This window comes from Macaca thibetana, chromosome 4 (genome assembly GCF_024542745.1).
Source record: "Macaca thibetana thibetana isolate TM-01 chromosome 4, ASM2454274v1, whole genome shotgun sequence".
NCBI classification, from domain to species: domain Eukaryota; kingdom Metazoa; phylum Chordata; class Mammalia; order Primates; family Cercopithecidae; genus Macaca; species Macaca thibetana.
This window is the reverse complement of record NC_065581.1, coordinates 7987354-8006297: the sequence shown is the minus strand read 5'-3', so window position 1 is coordinate 8006297 and position 18944 is coordinate 7987354. Positions and strand designations below refer to the sequence as shown.

The following is an 18944-nucleotide window of genomic DNA, read 5'->3' as shown; positions in this document are numbered from 1 at the left end:
AAGCAGTAAGTTCCCACAATCTGATTATACCATATCGTCATCATTAAAAAAAATTAAATCTTTTTTATCTTTTTGATATTTATTTATTTGTCATCATTATTTATTATTATTATGAATAAGAATAATGTGGGAGACACAGAAAATTATCCAGAGACTATTCCTTTACTGTGCTGCCTACAAATCTTGGCTGTTCTTAAAAATCCTAGATGATCTCTGACCTCTCCTTGTCTTTCCGACTTTATTGTATACAACTCTTCACTCCTTGTGTTTCAGCCACAATTCTTCCTTTCTTTTTCATTAACACATCACTATTGTTAAGCATCAGCAATTCCATCTTCCTAAGATGCTGCTACTTCTCATTTTTCGCAGGACTCATTATTTTTGGTTTAGATTGCAGGTTAAATATCACCTCCAGCCCTTTAGTCCAAGGCCGTCATCAGTACACTCTATCATGTCACCCTAATTTTCTTCTCTATATAGCACTGTATTCATTTTCTAAGTCTATGTAATAAATTACTACAAATTTAACAGGTCAAAACAGCTTATAGTAACAGCTGATTATATAAAGTCAAACAAAATGTGTCGAGCACTTATTTTATGTGAGGCATAATATCAGGAAGTAATGATTTACCAGTGAATAAGACAGACATAGTCCCACCCTTCATTTTTACAGTGCTTTGAAGAATGGTCTTTATTTTTGAAGAATGATCTCTGAAGGGCTCAAGAACATTTTATCAGCTAAGTTTGAGTTGCTTTTTTTGAAAAGTGCTTGATCCAGTCTTTTCACACAGTGACCAACACAAGAGCAATTGGTCTTCCCTCCCTCATTGGTCTTCCTGAGGGTTTAGTGTAGCGTAGAACCTCAGGCTCAAATGCCTTTTCTGTCTGTCATACTCTCCTCTCAGATTAGAGGGAAAAAGCTCAACGTGTTTCAGAGGCTTTAGGTTTGAATACACATCTGCATTATTTGTACTTCTTTTCTATCTTGGCCGAAACAATGATATCAGATAATGAATAAACGTGGTCTTTGCCCAAAGCGGCATGGTTAGATAGAGAAGAGCGGCGAAGCAGAGCTGCTGGTACCTCCTGGAAGTTTCGTCTTTTCTGTGCCGTTTGAATATTGTTTACTTTAAGAAAAACTGGCTGGCACTTAAAGCTGAAGTTGTTTATATGTTTAAAAACCTTAAGGTATATGGCAACAATTAGCTTTTTCTTTATAAAATTTTATTTGTAAAAGAAGGGAGTAAGTGCCACATGGTGGCAGCATTACTTAAATTACTGAAGTACCGTTAGGCTATTTTAAGCTCTCTTTTTGTTTTCATTAGTATTTAAGGACAGTTGACTGTCTTTCTCCTAACTTTATACAAACTCTTTTCCCCTTGATTCCAATGGACATTATGGACAGAGATTCATAAGGATCTCACCTTTCAGGTGAAATCCTTCCAGTGAGTATTCATGTCATAGTATCAGTGGGTAAAGGCATTGTCCTCTGTGCTACTGTCTTTCTAGCCTTGGAGGAACTGTTATGGCCTTTCTCATGTAGAAAAGAGCAGAGACTCATGGTAGTCATTAGTATTTAGACATGCTTAGAGAGTATGTAATCCTGTATAAGTTCCTTGTTTAGTTTTTAGCAAACTTTATTCATGCAAGGCTTTATGGAATAGTTACTGAATACCTATGTATATTAGTACAGAATATGTTTAGTTGATAGTGACAGATATATGAAAAATAGTGGATTTAACAAGTGCTTAATTTTCTATCACAATATGCAGAGTTTAGAGTTAGCATAGGGCTGGAATGGTGGTCCTATGATGTCAGCTTTTTCTTCCAGTTTTACCTTCTATCCCCCTGGGATGTTGCCTTTGTCCTTATGCTTACAAGTTGGCTTTTTTGTTTTGTTTTGTTTTAAGACAAGGTCACACTCTGTAACCCAGCCTGGAGTGCAGTGGCAGTATCATGGCCTACTGCAGCCTCAACCTCCTGGGTTCAAGCAGTCTTCTTACTTCAGCCTCCCAAGTAGCTGGGACCACAGTAACCTATCCTCTGAATGGAGCTGCATAGCTCACCTCTCTGTTCTCAGTTGTGTTTGTCTTTGAACTGAGAGACCATTTTCTTGTACATGTAAATTAGTTTGCCATAAGGAATGAAATAGTTTACCCTGCTCTCTCATGATTCTTCCAGATTACAACGCCATGGCCAGCCTTTTTTGTTTTGTTTTGTTTAATTTTCGTAGAGACAGGGTCTCACTATGTTGCCCATGCTGGACTTGGACTCCTGGGCTCAATTGATCCTCCTACCCCAGTCTCCAAAAGTACTGGGATTATAAGCATGAGCCACCATGCTCAGCCTACAAGGTGGCTTTTGGACCTCCACCCATTACATGTGCATTTCATGTAGCAAAAAGGAAGGCAGGTAGGAAATAGCTAGCAGTCTCTGTTATAGGCATGTTGCCACTCCAAATGAAATTTAGGTGTTGATAATGAGAGAGAAGAGAATGGAGGCAGAGATACCTGTCATACCAGACATGTAAAAAATAAATAGGAAACAATTCCTACCTCCATGAAGTTTACCATCTAGGAAGAAGAAAGGCATGTAAACAAAGAATTGTCGTGGTGTAATTATTATAATAAAATAAGCACAAAAGACTTGAGAGCTCAGAAGAGGAAACAAGTGGAGAAACAACTTCTAAGAGAGCTCAGGGAAATTTTCATAGAGCAGGTGCTGTTTGGACTGAAAGAAAAATAGGGGTTAGGAAAAGTAAAGGAAATGTTGGTTAAAATTAGAGGCAAAAAGAAAAGTATTTAACAGTGCAATAAGTACAGGAGTTGAGAGGGATTGTTTTAATTAATTCCAATGTGGGTTAAATTGATCAAGAGAAAATTCCTCCAAAGGCAGCACAAGAATTTCACTTGACCTCCTGATTTCTTGTTTTTAGTTAGATTACTAGAGACACTGTCAGGTTAAAACATCATTTTATCAGAGTGTCTGTTCCATATAACATGTGATAAGTATATGTATACACTGTATGGTTTAAAATCTTGTGACTGAAAGAAAAATTTAAATTATATCAGTCTCTCATTTTCTCTCTGATGCTGTCAGATTACATCAGAAACCAAGCTTTATGAGTGCTGAGCTTTGCTCTGAGAAATTTTCATGCCAGAAACAATATACATATATAAATAAACAAATGTTAGTTTATATTCTTCCTTGTGTGATAAGTGTGAACAGTACCCCTCAGTTAAAAATATCAGCATAAAAACAAACGCATACCAGATGGTGAGTTTAAGGGAAGAGACTTTCTAATGTCTTTTTTGTGTAATAGTGTCATGAGTTTTTTTTTTTTTTGAGATGGAGTTTCATTCATGTTGCCTGGGCTGGAGTACGATGGTGTGATTTCAACTCACTGTAACCTGTGCCTCCCAGATTCAAGCAATTCTCCTGCCTTAGCCTCCCAAGTAGCTGGAATTACAGGCATATGCCACCACATCCAGCTAATTTTGTATATTTTTTAGTAGAGAACAGGGTTTCACCATGTTGGCCAGGCTGGTCTTGAACTCCTGACCTCAGGTGATCCAACTGCCTTGGCCTCCCAAAGTACTGGGACTACAGGTGTGAGCCACCATGCCAGGCCTTTTTTTGTCTTTTAAATTAATTATTAATGGGCTGTTAGAGAGGTATGGCTACTAATTCACTTACTGTAAGTACCAGTTTGCCTGCTACAATAAATAACCCTTTAAATAAGTGGTTCTCTTAGTAGATCATGGACTCCTTTAAGAATTTTTTTCCCCAGAAAAATGCATAGAGAACATATGTCTTCAATTTGACTACAATTTCAGGAGCACCCTGGAACCCCAAAGCCCATTTATAGGCCCCGGAGTAATCTGTCCTGTGAATGGAACTGCATAGCTCCCCTCTCTGTTCTTGGTTTTGTTTGTCTTTGAATTGAGAGATCATTTTCTTGTACATGTAAATTAGTCTGCCATAAGCAATGAAGTCGTTTCCCCTACTCTCTTGATTTTTCCGTATTACAGTGCCATCTGGAGAAGGTGGCAGTGGTGGTGGCATAGTTTTATGTTTTTTTTTTTTTCTCCTTGAATATATCTAAAAACAGAGCAATTAGCATAGCAAAACCAATCTACATCTGTAATAAAACCAGGCGACAGGGTACCCATGATATCAGTGGCCAAGTCACCAACAGCTAAAAGGCTTCTGTGGTATGAGAACTGCCAGAGGGAGTGGAAAGAATGCAGAGGGACTTGTGAGAGCGTTGAGTGCTAGACAACCTCAAAATTCCCACCAGATAGATTTGGGAAGCCTGATGGGTGTTTTAGTCTGTCATGTGATGCTAGAACAGAATACCTGAAACTGAGTAATTTATAATGAGGAGAAATGTATTTTCCTCACAGTTCTGGAGGCTGGGAAGTTATCAAAGGGGCTTCATCTGGTGAGTGCCTTCTGACTATGTCATCCTATGGTGGGAGGCAGAAGGTAAGAAAAGTTGAGAGAGAAAGAGAAGGGGTCTGAACTTTGTCTACTTATAAAGGAACCCATTCTTTTGATAATGACCTTAACCCATTCATGAGGGCACAGCCCTCATGAACTAATCACCCCTCATTAGGCCCAAACCCCACCTCCCAACACTGTGGCATTGGGTGTTATATTTCCAGCACATAGTTTTGGGGGATACGTTCAAACTGTAGCAGTGGGCCATTTGGAGAACAGCAGCAGAAACTGGGAGGGGACTTCACAGGCTCCAACTTAGGAGTAGGTGCTAGCGGGCTGTTGGAAAGCCTAACGGTGCTGAAGCAGTCAGGGGCTTTGGAACTCCCAAACCAAAACACCGTTTCACAATAATGTTTTACACTGTAGAAAAGCTGTAGGAAACTGAATACTTTGTGAAACAAAAAAAGTTCTACAACTCTGAAGTTAAAAAGGCTGTTGTGACCACCCCTCCCTTCTAAAAATAGTGGAAAACTAATTTCACTTACAGTTGAGCAAGAGTCAAATCCCACACAATTTATTAGAGGATAAAGAACAGAATAATATTCCTCAAGGAAATAAGAAAGATTTGACTACACAAAAAATAAAACTATAACCTAGTATTTTATTTTATATACTTTTTGAGACAGTCTTACTCGTCTCCCAGGCTGGAATGCAGTGGTGTGATCTCGGCTCACTACAATCTCCACCTTCTGGGTTCCAATGATTCTCCTGCTTCAGCCTCCCGAGTAGCTGGGATTACAGGCACCCGCCACCACACCTGGCTGGTTTTTGTATTTTTTAATAGAGACAGGGTTTTACCATGTTGGCCAGGCTGATCTCAAACTCGTGACCTCACGTGATCCACCCGCCTCGGCTTCCCAAAGTGCTGGGATTACAAGCGTGAGCCACCCAGCCAAACCTCGTATTTTAAGATGAGCTCTGGGAGCATAAGAAAATTGTAGAAGTGGCCGGGCGCGGTGGCTCAAGCCTGTAATCCCAGCACTTTGAGAGGCCGAGACGGGTGGATCACGAGGTCAGGAGATCGAGACCATCCTGGCTAACACGGTGAAACCCCGTCTCTACTAAAAATACAAAAAACTAGCCGGGCGTGGTGGTGGGCGCCTGTAGTCCCAGCTACTCGGAGGCTGAGGCAGGAGAATGGCGTGAACCCAGGAGGCGGAGCTTGCAGTGAGCCGAGATCGCGCCACTGCACTCCAGCCTGGGCGACAGAGCGAGACTCCGTCTCAAAACAAACAAACAAACAAACAAAAAAAAAATTGTAGAAGCAAGGAAAGAACAATATACCTCATAAAAGGAAAAACTCAGAAATGGTCAGGTAAAATAATTAGCAAAAATAAAAGGTAAGGTGAAAGAATTCAGGAAAAAGAAATTTAAAAACATGTCAGAAATGAAAACTAAACTAAAAGGAACACGAGTGAATAAACAACTGAAGAGTCCTTAAGTGAAGTTGAAAATTGAAATGAAAAATTGAAATATGTGTGATAATGAGCCACTAGAAAAGAAGACCAAACCAATATAATAGAGCAAATATAAAATATAAATATAAAAACTAGGAGTCAATAAAACTTTCTTGAAGTACAATACTACTAAAATTGTATTGAAGGGCACACTACATTCAGGGAAAATTAACCCAGAACAGACAACACTAAGATAGTTAACAATAAATCTATTAGACTTTATAGAAAAAAGTCCTTTGGGCATCCAGACAAAATGGCTAAGTCCTTTATAAGGGCAAGAAAACGCAGTTGTTAACAGATGTATCTGTCTCATGCCAGAAGACAACGGAATAACAGCCAGGGGTTTTATATCCAGCCAAACTGACCCCCAGGTACAGGAACCACACACTATTAGGTCACGCAAGGACTCTGGGATGATTGTTCCAATGAGCCTTTCCTAAGGAATCTGTTATACAACAGAATGAATTTCAGCTAACCAAAATGATTAGAGCGACTTCTACCTAACAACAGTGGGTGAGCGTTCAATATATATTTACTTTCAGAATTAAGACTAAACCATAGTTAAAGGCAGACAGTGTAATATCCAGTGGCTCTGTGTTCTGACAGTGAAGATGTAGTGTAACTATCAGAAAATAGAAGGAAATGGTGAGCGTCTATGAAAAGTAGGATTTCCTTACCGATTGCCTTGTAAATATTAACTGGAAGTAAAAGGATGCTGTTTCAAATTGGATCCCGAAAAGGAGGGAAAAGCTGGGAAAAGAGAAGATTAACACCTAATATTAATATTGCTAATAAGTAAGGAACCAATAAACAGTCACCAAAAAGATGAAGGTATTATATACAAAGTTATATAAAGTATAGGTTGGATGTCCCTAATCAAAAATTCCAAAATCCAAAATGTTCCAATAAGCATTTTCTTTGAGCATCATGTTAGCATTCAAAAAGTTTTGAATTTTGGAGCATTTCAGATTTTGGATTTTCGAGTTAGGGATCTTTGATCTGTGTTAATATAAACATAACCATGAGAACAAGAACACCAACTTTTCTAAATAACAAAAAGATGCACCAAAAAGAGAAAACAAAGATCACATAGAGAAAGATTTTATATGTATATTATGTATGTGTGTATGAATTTGACTCATGAAATAAGAAAAGTCTGTATCACGTTTCTGTTTAAGAAAGGTAATTTAAAAGTATGTACAATATTATTGGTATATTTCAGAAATATTGTGGGTTTGGTTACAGGCCTCTGCAATGAAGTGAATATTGTAATAAAGCAAGTTAAACAAATTACTTGGGTAACCAATTAATAGAAAAGTATGTTTATACTGTAGTCTTTTAAGTTTACAGTAGCATTATGTCTAAAAAACAATGTACATACCTTAATTTAAAAATACTTTCTTGTTAAGGCTGCTAATAATCTGAGCTTTCAGCAAGTCATAATCTTTTTGCTAATGGAGAATCTTGTTTCGACGTTAATGGCTGCTGACTGATCAGGGTGGTGGTTGCTGAAGGTTGGGGTGACTGTGGCAATTTCTTAAAACAACAATAAGTTCCCACATCAACTGATTCTTCCTTCTACAAAGATTTCTCTGTAGCATAAAATGCTGCTTGGTAGTGTTTTACCCACAGTCGAAGTTTTTTCCAAATTTCAGTCTTCTCAAACCCTGCTGCTGCTGTATTAACTAAGTCTATATAATATTCTAAAACTTTTGTTGTCATCTCAATAGTGTTCACAGCATTTTCAACACGTCTTTCTAAGTGTAATCATTTCTAGCTTTTGATTAAAGTGAGAGTTGTGTGACTCTTCTTTACTTGAACTTGTAGAGGCCATTGTAGGGTTATTAATTGGCCTGATGTCACCAGGAGTAGATTCCATCTCAAGAAACTGCATTCTTTGCTTATCCATAAGAAGCATCTCCTCATCTGTTCAAGTTTTATTATGAGATGCAGCAATTCAGTCACATCTTCAGGCTCCACTTCTTTTTTTTTTTTTTTTGAGATGGAGTCTCACTGTGTTGCCCAGGCTGGAGTGCAGTGGCGCAATCTCGGCTTACTGCAAGCTCCGCCTCCTGGGCTCACACCATTGTCCTGCCTCAGCCTCCTGAGTAGCTGGGACTACAGGCGCCTGCCACCACGCCCGGCTAATTTTTTTGTAGTTTTTAAGTAGAGACGGGGTTTCACCGTGTTAGCCAGGGTGATCTCGATCTCCTGACCTCGTGATCTGCCAGCCTCAGCCTCCCAAAGGGCTGGGATTACAGGCGTGATCCACCGCGCCCGGCCTTCAGGCTCCACTTCTTATTCTGGTTGTTTTGCTTTTTCCACCCCATCTGTAACAGCTTCAGCTGAAGCCCAGAACTCCTCAAAATCACCCATGATGGTTGGAATCAACTTCTTCCAAACTCCTGTTAATGTTGATACTTTGACCTCTTCCCATGAATCATTAATGTTCTTAATGGCATCTAGAATGGTGACTCCTTTCCAGAAGATCTTCAATTTACTTTGCCCAGATCCATCAGTGAAATCACTGTCTCTGGCAGCTATTAAGAAATTTATTTCTTAAGTAGTAAGTCTTGAAAGGCAAGGTGATTTCTTAATCCACGGGCTGTAGAATGGATGTTGTATCAGCAGACATGAAAACAACACTCATCTTCTTGTGTATCTCCATCCGACCTCCAGGGTAACCAGGTGTATTGTCATTGAGCAGTACTATTTTGAGAGGAGTCTTTTTTTCTGAGCAGTAGGTTTCAATAGTGGGCTTCAGTAAACCATACTGTAAACAGATGTGCTGTCATCCAGGCTTTGTTCTTCCTTTTATAAAGCACAGGCAGAGTAGATTTAGCATAATTCTTTAGGACCTTAGGATTTATGGAATGGTACATGAGCACTGGCTTCAACTTCAAGTCACCAGCTGCATTAACCCCTAACAAGAGAGTTAGCTTGTCCTTTGAAGCTCTGAAGCCAGGCATTGACTTCTCTCTAGCTATGAAAGTCCTAGATGGCATTTTCTGCTAGTAGCAGGCTGTTTCATATACATTGAAAGTCTGTCGTTTAGTGCAGCCACCTTCACCAATGATCGTAGCTAGATCCTGCAGTCTACATTAGCACTTGCTGCTTCACCTTGCACTTGTATGTTATGGAGATGGTGTCTTTCCTCAAATCTCATGAACCAACCTCTGCTGGCTTGGTTTCAAACCTTCCTTCTGCAGCTTCCTCACCTCTCTCAACCTTCATAGAATTGAACAGAGTTAGGGCCTTCCTCTGGATTAGGCTTTGGCTTAAGAGAATGTTGTGGCTGATTTTGTCTTCTATCCAGACCACTCAAACTTTCTCCCTATTAGCAATAAGGCTGTTTCACTTTCTTATTTGTGTGTTCACTGGAATAACCTTTTTTTTTTTTTTGAGATGGAGTCTCACTCTGTTACCAGGCTGGAGTTCAGTGGTGCAGTCTCGGCTCACTGCAACCTCCACCTCCCGGGTTCAAGCGATTCCCTTGCCTCAGCCTCCTGAGTAGCTGGGACTACAGGAGTGCGCTACCACGCTCAGGTGATTTTTGTATTTTTAGTAGAGATGGGTTTCACCATGTTGGCCAAGACGGTTTCGATCTCTTGACCTCGTGATCTGCCCATCTTGGCTTCCCAATGGAGTAATATTTTAAATTTCCTTCAATAATCTTTCTTTTCCACTGGGCACAGTTGCTCACGCCTGTAATCCCAGCACTTTGGGAAGCCGAGGCAGGCGGATCACCTGAAGTCAGGAGTTCAAGACCCGCCTGGCCAACATGGCGAAACCCCGTCTCTACTAAAAATACAAAAAAATTAGCCAGGCATGGTGGTGCTTGCCTGTAGTCTCAGCTACTTGGGAGGCTGAGGTGGGAGAATCGCTTGAACCTTGGCGGCAGAGGTTGCAGTGAGCCGAGATCATGCCATTACACTCCAGCCTGGGTGACAGAGAGAGACTCTGTCTCAAAAAAAAAAAAAAAATGTTTCTTTTCCCTTCTCATCTTGGCTAAATATGTGGTGCGAAAGGCCTCGCGTTCATCCTGCCTTGGCTTTCAACATGCCTTCTTCACTAAGTGTAATCATTTCTAGCTTTGGATTAAAGTCAGAGATGTATGACTCTTTGTTTATTTGAACACTTAGAGGCCATTGTGGAGTTATTAATTGGCCTAATTTCAATGTGTCATGGGGAATACGGAGGCCCAAGGAGAGGGAAAGAGATGGGGGAATGGCTGGTCAGTGGAGCAGTGAGAACAGACCCAACATTTATAGATTAAGTTCGTGGTCTTATATGATTGTGGTTTGTGGCACCCCAAAACTATGACAACAGTAACATCAAAGATCACTGATCACAGATCTCCCTAACAGGTGTAATAGTAATGAAAACTTGTGAATTTTATGAGAATTACCCAAATGTGACTCAGGGACACAAAGTGAGCTCGTGCTGATGGAAATATGGCACCAATAGGCTTGCTTGAAACAGGATTGTCACAAACCTTCAATTTTTAAAAAACATAGTATCTGCAAAGCGTAGTAAAGTGAGGTATGCTTGTGTACACTTAGAAGTATATACATTGGCCGGACACAGTGGCTCACACCTGTAATCCCAGCACTTTGGGAGGCTGAGGTGGATGGATTGCTTGAGCTCAGGGGTTTGAGACCGGCCCTGGGCAACATGATGAAAGCCCGTCTCTACAGAAAATACAAGAATTGGCCAGGCATAGTCGCTTGTACCTGTTCTTTCAGCTACTTGGGTTCTGAGGCGGGAGGATCGTTTGAGCCCAGGAAACGGAGGTTGCAGTGAGCCAGGATCACACCACTTTACTCCAGCCTGGGCAACAGAGTGAAACCCTATCTCCAAAAAAAAAAAAAAAAAAAAAAAAAAAAAAAAAGGTATATACGTAATTATATACACATTGACACGTATGCATTTGTATATGCATGTATATACTTAAAACAGTGGTTGAATAAGTTAATAATTACCTAAAGGGAAAGCTGTGGAGGAGATAGGGTGCAAAGGATAGGAGGATAGTAGAAGCTAGACTTCTTTGAATGTATTTTGTTTTACAGATGTAGTTTTGGAGCCATATAAATATTTTACATAATTTAAGGTAAACTTTAAATTTAAAGAGCAATTCCTAAAAAGTCAAGTAAAATTTAAAGAAACAAGTCTGTGTTTTTGGATGGCGACATTGCTACTTAGAGAGAAATTGTTCCACATTCTTTCTTTCCTTTCTTTCTTGCTTTTTTTCAAGACGAAGCCTTGCTCGTCCCCCAGGCTGGAGTTCAGTGTCGCGATCTCAGCTCACTGCAACCTCCGCCTCCCGAGTTCAAGAGATTCTCCTTCCTCAGCCTCCCAGTTAGCTGGGATTACAGGCGCCTGCCATGCCCGGCTAATTTTTGTATTTTCAGTAGAGATGGGGTTTCACCATGTTGGCCAGGCTGGTCTCGAACTCCTGACCTCAGGTGATCCGCCCACCTCGGCCTCCCAAAGTGCTGGAATTACAGGCATGAGCCACTGCGCCCGGCCTCTTTCCTTTCTTTCTTAATTTCCTTTCTTTTATTTCTTTTGAGGTGGAGTCTCGTTCGCCCAGGCTGGAGTGAAGTGGTGTGGTCTCGGCTCACTGCAACTTCTGCCACCCTGGGTTCAAGCGATTCTCCTGTCTTAGCCTCCCGAGTAGCTGGTATTACAGGTGCGCACCACCATGCCCAGCTAATTTTTGTGTTTTTAGCAGAGATGGGGTTTCACCATATTAGCCAGGCTGGTCTTGAACTCCTGACCTCAGGTGATCTGCCCACCTCGGCCTCCCAAAGTGCTGGGATTGCAGGCGTGAGCCACTGTGCCCAGCCAACTCTTCCATGTAATTTCAAGGCACAATGATTTGACTTTACATCCTAGTGAAATACATCTTCAAAACAAAAAATTTAAAAAAAAATCTTAAATTTCTTTTTTTAGTAATCATTTTGTTGATGCTAGTATTGGTATTACGACTTGATTGAATCAGTGATAAAACAAATAATTATGTTGGTGTTTTGATAACTGGAAAGAGATAAGACAGAAGAGGGTAATTAGAAATTCTCTGGTCTTGAATTTGAGTTTGACTATCAATATAAACTCAAGATATATCTATTCTTTTTAAAAATACATATTTCCTAGCCTTGTCCACTGAAAAGTTAGAAATAGTGACCAACCCAATAGCAGTGAGCAGCCTTAGTTTTCAGTCTCCGAATTCCTTTTCTCCATCCCAGTGGGAGTTAGACACCTGCTCATTCCAAGTCCAGAGCAGGAGATGGAGAGGATGAACCTGGAGCATCAGATCATGCCAGAAAGCAAATGACCTACTACAAAATACTAGAGTTTTGTCTGAAGCATTCCAGAGCCAGCTTGAATAGGCTCCCACTGGACAAAGCTAGGATAATCTGAGTACCAATTATCTGGTGCAAAAGGCCTTGCGTTCATCCTATGAGAAATACTGCAATGGATTGAAAAACTTCAAATATCTTTAAATCTATGAGTCATAGGGATATGTACAAACAAACAAAAAACCTTTCTAATCACCTTTAGTGAATACTAGGGAGCAAACTCATTATTTTTGAAACTGGTAAATAAGGGAGAAAGAATCAAGTGTTCTGTTTTGCCTTTTGTATGTGAACATTCCTCGGAGTAACCAAGTTGTTGATAGGGGCAGTTTCTCTTCATAGAGTATTTCTGCTAGTAAACAAAGACAGAATGCTACCAAGATGCTGTTGAGAGTATACAACTCATGTCTGAAAAATTCTTGCAAACAAAAAATAGAACCCTGAATTTGATCAGGGCTTTAGTTCTAACGACTAATTTACAGGAAAGAGAACAGACAAAGGAGTATGTTAAATTGCACCATGGGGATTCATTCAGCAAACAACAGACTGTGGGAAACTGTGCAGAACAGATGACTCACTTTTTTCGAACAAATTGCAAAGGAAAAAAGTGAAAGGGGAAATCTGTTGGTTAAAACGGACTTAAGAAACATATTAATCAATTACAGTACATAAAACTTGTTTAGGTTGTGGTTCAAACAAACTGGGGGATAAAAAACATAGGACATGTGAGGGAATGTGAACATTACTTTGATATTTCATGATACTAAAAAATCGTTGGCCAGACGTGGTCAACAAATGTCTTTTATAGAGAGATGGGTACAACCCTGTCTCTATAAAAAATACAAAAATTAGCCAAGTGTCATAATGTGTGCCTGTAGTCCCAGTTACTTGGAAGGCTGAGGTAGGAGGATCGCTTGAGCCAGGGAGGCAGAGGTTGCAGTGAGCCAAGATTGTGCCACTGCACTCCAGCCTGGAAAACAGAGCCAGACCTTGTCTCAAAAAAAAAAAAAAAAATTACTGTTAACTCTGTGTGTGTGTGTGTGTGTGTGTGTGTGTGTGTGTGTGTGTGTGAGAGAGAGAGAGAGAGAGACAGAGAGAGAGCTGGTCTTATTGTTTGTTTAAGGCAAGTCTTGTGTTTTAAAGATACTAATATATGTTGAGACTGAGCATGGTGGCTCATGTATGTAATTCCAGTACTTCGGGAGTCCAGGGTGGAAGGATTGCTTGAGCCCATGAGTTTGAGGCCAGCCTGGACAACAAAGTGAGACTCCGTCTCTACACAAAATTTTTTAAAAAAGAAAAATGAGCCAGGTGTGGTGGTGTGCACCTGTAATCCCAGCTACTGGGAGGCTGAGACAGGAGGATTGCTTGAGCCCAGGAGTTCAAGTCTGCAGTGAGCCATGATCACATCACTGCACTCCAGCAGTAGTGTGATCTCAGTGACAGAACAAGACCCTGTCTCTACAACAACAAACAAACAAAAAGATACAGGTTGAAATATTTAACAGTTGAAATGATATACTTTCTTGGATTTGCTTCAAAATAATCTAGAGGGGATGAGGTGTATGGAGCATTATGGAGGGGAAAAAATCAGTCATAAGAACTGTTGAAGATTGGTGATGAGTATATGAGAGTTCATTATATTATTCTCTTGCAACATTTGTATAAGTTGTTAATATCTTATTATGAGAAAATTAGAAAAAGTAAGAAGCTGGCCATATAAGAATGGCTCAAAAAAAAAAACATTTCAGTAACATAACTAACCTATTATTTTTTCATAGTCAAGGTTACCACTCTATTTTTAGTAACTTCTTGTTTTGTATTAATTTTAGATTTGTAGAAAAATTGCAAAGATAGTACAGATAATTCCCATGTACCCCTGTATTAGTTCATTTTCATGCTGCTGATAAAGACATACCCAAGATTGGGAAGAAAAAGAGGTTTAATTGGACTTACAGTTCCACATGGCTGGGGAGGCCTCAGAATCATGGTGGCAGGCAAAAGGCACTTCTTACATGGCAGCGGCAAGCAAAAATGAGAAAGAAGCAAAAGCAGAAACCCCTGATAAGCCCATCAGATCTCGTGAGACTTACTCACTGTCAAGAGAATAGTACAGGAAAGACCGGCCCTCAGGATTCAATTACCTCCCCCTGGATTCTTCCCACAATAGAATTCCTGGGATTCTATTCCCGGGAATTCCGGGAGATACAATTCAAGTTGAGATTTGGGTGGGGACAGAGCCAAACCGTGTCATTCCACCTTTGGCCCCTCCGAATCTCACGTCCTCACATTTCAAAACCAATCATGCCTTCCCAACAGTCCCCCAGGGTTTAACTCATTTCAGCATTAATCCCAAAAGTCCACAGTCCAAAGTCTCCACTGAGACAAGGCAAGTCTCTTTCACCTACAAGCTTGTAAAATAAAAAGCGAAGTAGTTACTTCCCATATACAATGGGGGTACAGGTATTGGGTAAATACAGCCATTCCAAATGAAAGAAATTTGCCAAAACAAAGGGATTACAGTGCCCATGCAAGTCCGAAATCCAGTGGGGCAGTCAAATTTTAAAACTCCAAAATGATCTCCTTTGACTCTACGTCTCACATTCAGGTCACACTGATGTAAGAGGTGGGTGGTCTTGGGAAGCTCCGGCCCTGTGGCTGGGAGGCAGGGTACAGCCTTCTTCCTGGCTTCTTTCACAGGCTGGCGTTGAATGTCTGCGGCTTTTCCAGGTGCATGGTTCAAGCTGTCGGTGGATCTACCATTCCGGGGTCTGGAGGACGGTGGTCCTCTTCTCACAGCTCCACTAGGCAGTGTCCCAGTAGGGACTCTGTGTGGGGGCTCCGACCCCACATTTCCCTTCCGCACTACCCTAGCGGAGGTTCTCCATGAGGGCCTCGCCCCTGCAGCAAACTTTTGCCTGGGCATCCAGGCATTTCCTTACATCTTCTGAAATCTAGGCAGAGGTTCCCAAACCTCCATTCTTGACTTCTGTGCACCCACAGGCTCAACACCACTTGGAAGCTGCCAAAGCCTGGGGCTTCCACCCTCTGAAGCCACAGCCCAAGCTGTATGTTGGCCCCTTTCAGCCACTGCTGGAGCAGCTGGGACACAGGGCACCAAGTCCCTAGGCTGCACACAGTACGGGGGCCATGGACCTGGCCCGTGAAATCACTTTTTCCCCCTAGGCCTGTAGGCCTGTGATGGGAGGGACAGCCATGAAGACCACTGACATTACCTGGAGACATTTTCCCCATTGTCTTGGGGATTAACATTGGACTCCTTGTTACTTATGCAAATTTCTACAGCCGGCTTGGATTTCTCCTCAGAAAATGAAATTTTCTTTTCTTTCGCATTGTCAGGCTGCAGATTTTCCGAACTTTGATACTCTGCTTACCTTATAAAATTGAATGCCTTTCACAGCACCCAAGTCACCTCTTGAATGCTTTGCTGCTTAGAAATTTCTTCCACCAGATACTCTCAATCATCTCTCTCAAGTTCAAAGTTCCACAAATCTCTAGGGCAAGTACAAAATGCTACCAGTCTCTTTGCTAAAGCATAACAAGAGTCACCTTTGCTCCAGTTCCCAGCAAGTTCCTCATCTCCATCTGAGACCACCTCAGCCTGGACCTTACTGTTCATATCACCATCAGCATTTTTATCAAAGCCATTCAGCTTTGATAAACTTTCTCACATTTCCTGTCTTCTTCTGAGCCCTCCAAACTGTTCCAACCTTTGCCTGTTACTCATTTCCAAAGTCGCTTCCACATTTTCTGCTATCTTCAGCAACCTCCCACTCTACTGGTACCAATTTACTGTACTAGTCTGTTTTCACTCTGCTGATAAAGACACACCCAAGACTGGGAAGAAAAAGAGGTTTAATTGGACTTACAGTTCCACATGGCTGGGGAGGCCTCAGAATCATGGCAGGAGGTGAAAGACACTTCCTTTTTTTTTTTTTTTGGGGGGGGGTGGAGTCTCGTTCTGTCGCCCAGGCTGGAGTGCAATGGCACAATCTTGGCTCACTGCAGCCTCCACAATCTTGGCTCACTGCAGCCTCCACCATCTTGGCTCACTGCAGCCTCCACCTCCCCGGTTCAAAGGAATCTCCTGCCTCAGCCTCCTGAGTAGCTAGGACTACAGGCACGTGCCACCACGCCTGGCTAATTGTTTTTGTATCTTTAGTAGAGACCTGTCTCTATCTTTAGTAGAGACCATGTCTTTCACCATGTTGGCCAGGCTTCCAGGCTTGTCTCAAACTCCTAACCTCGTGATCCACTCGCCTCGGCCTCCCAAAGTGCTGGAATTACAGGCGTGAGCCATCGTGCCTGGCCTGAAAGATACGTCTTACATGGTGGTGGCAAGAGAAAATGAGGAAGAAGCAAAAGTGGAAACCCATGATAAGTCCCTCAGAGACTTATGCACTATCACGAGAATAGTATGGGAAAGACTGACCCCATGATTCAATTACCTCCCCCTAGGTTCCTCTCACAACATGTGGGAATTCTGGGAGATACAATTCAAGTTGAGACTTGGGTGGGGACACAGCCAAACCATATCAACACCTCACCCACTTTCTTTCGTTATTTAATTTCTTATATTACCATGCTGCATTTGTAAAAGCTAAGAAACCAACATTGATACGTTACTGTTAATGAAACACCAGACTTTATTTGAATTTTACCAATTTTTCTATTACAGTCCCCTTTCTGTTCCAGAATCTAATCTGGGGTACCACATTGCATTGAATCATCATGCCACCTTAGTCTTTGGTCTGTGACAGTTCCTCAGCCTTTCCTTATTTTTTATGACCTTTACGTAAGTCTTGAGTACTGGCTAGGTATCCAATCTGGATTTGTCTGTTGTTTTTCTCATGACTAGATTGGGGTTTTGGGTATTGGGAAAGAATACCACAAAGGTAAAGTACCCTTATCACATTATATCAAGGAGTGCGTGCTATCAACACGACACCACTGATAATATGAACCTTCTTGGCTTGGTTGAGGTATTACTGCATTTGCTGGTTTTCTCAACTATCATGTTGCTAGTTTTCTCTACTATGATGTTAATATTTTTCCCTTTCCCTGTTCTATTATTTGGAAGCAAGTTACTAAGTATAGCCCACCCTCATTTTGGGCAGGGAGGGTGGTTTTGCTCTACTTTCTGTAATGGAGATGTTTTCGGAGTTCCTAAAACCACCTGCAGGTTCAGTGATTCACTAGAAGAACTCACAGAAGTCAGCGTATGGCCATACTTGTGGCAAGCTTTGTTATGGCAAAAGAGTATAAAGCAGTGTCAGCAAAGGGAAAAGGTGCTTGGGAAGCAGTCTGGAGGAACCCGGGTAGAAGCAGTCTAGAGGAACCCAGGTAGAAGTGTCCAAGAGTCCTCCCCCCGTGGAGTCACACAGGATGCACTGAATTCCCCTTGTGACAAGTTGTGACAACACATGTTAAGTGTAATCTTACAGGGAAGCTTGCCTGAGCCTAGGTGTCCAGGGGTTTTACTGGGGACTGGTCAAGGAGGCATCCTCTGCCTGGCATGTACATTTTCAGACTTCCAGAAGGAAAGAGGTATTCAACATTAATCACATTGTTTGTGTAAACCAGGGGTGTCCAATCTTTTTGCTTCCCTGGTCTACGCTGGAAGAAGAAGAATTGTCTTGGGCCACACGTAAAACACACTAACAGTAACAATAGCTGATGAGCTAAAAAAGAAAAAGTCACACAAAAAATCTCATAATGTTTTAAGGAAGTTTTATAATTTGTGTTGGGCTGCATTCAAAACCGTCTTGGGCCGCTTGTAGCCCATCTGCCGCGGGTTGGACAAGCTTGGTGTAAACCATTCAGGCACAGTGAACCACTTTTGTAATTTATGGAAGGGTTTTATACCAACATAGGGAACTGTTTACTAGTCAAGTTTCCAGCCCCAAGCCAGGGCCAACCGTATGAGGAGGTCTTTCTAATGATAATAGCCTCAGGCCTTCAGTGTTCTTTTCTATATAGGGAAGTATCTACATATTACTTTTACTACCCATTTTTATTTTGAGAAAAAAAAAGGAATCAGATAAAAAATATAGCACATAATAATAGAAGCTATATGATAGTAAGAATGACAAAATGAAATTTAAGATCAGATCAGGGGTGTTTAATTTCCTTCTAATAAAATATGTGGCAATCTGGGCCATTTTTCCGGTTCTTTTAGTATTTCTCTTGCCAATTTTTTAACATTGCTATAAAAATATTACTCATATTGCAACTTTTGGAGCATTTCATAATTTTAAAAATGCCTCTGGGTTATGAGGCATAAATTTTATGCATAAATTTTCAGTAATAAGTCATAACCTAACAACCAAAACCTGGGTGGATATCTTAGAAAGTAATTACTAAGATTTAAGACACAATATGCTGGGCATGGTGGCTCCAAACTGTAATCCCGGCGCTTTGGGAGGCCAAGGTGGGCAGATCACAAGGTCAGGAGTTTGAGACCAGCCTGGCCAATATGGTGGAACCCCATCTCTACTAAAAGAAAAAAATTACAAAAATTAGCCAGGCATAGTGGCTGTAGCCTGTAGTCCCAGCTACTTGGGAGGCTGAGGCAGGAGAATCACTTGAACCCGGGAGGTGGAGG

At 41.3% G+C, this 18944-nt stretch overlaps 1 protein-coding gene across 4 annotated transcripts in view; it reads left to right on the top strand.

Annotated features, from left to right (window-relative positions):
* BLOC1S5 (biogenesis of lysosomal organelles complex 1 subunit 5) overlaps nt 1-18944 on the top strand; it is a 995078-nt gene that overhangs the window by 943796 nt on the left and 32338 nt on the right. The gene's annotated exons all lie outside the window — the stretch shown is intronic.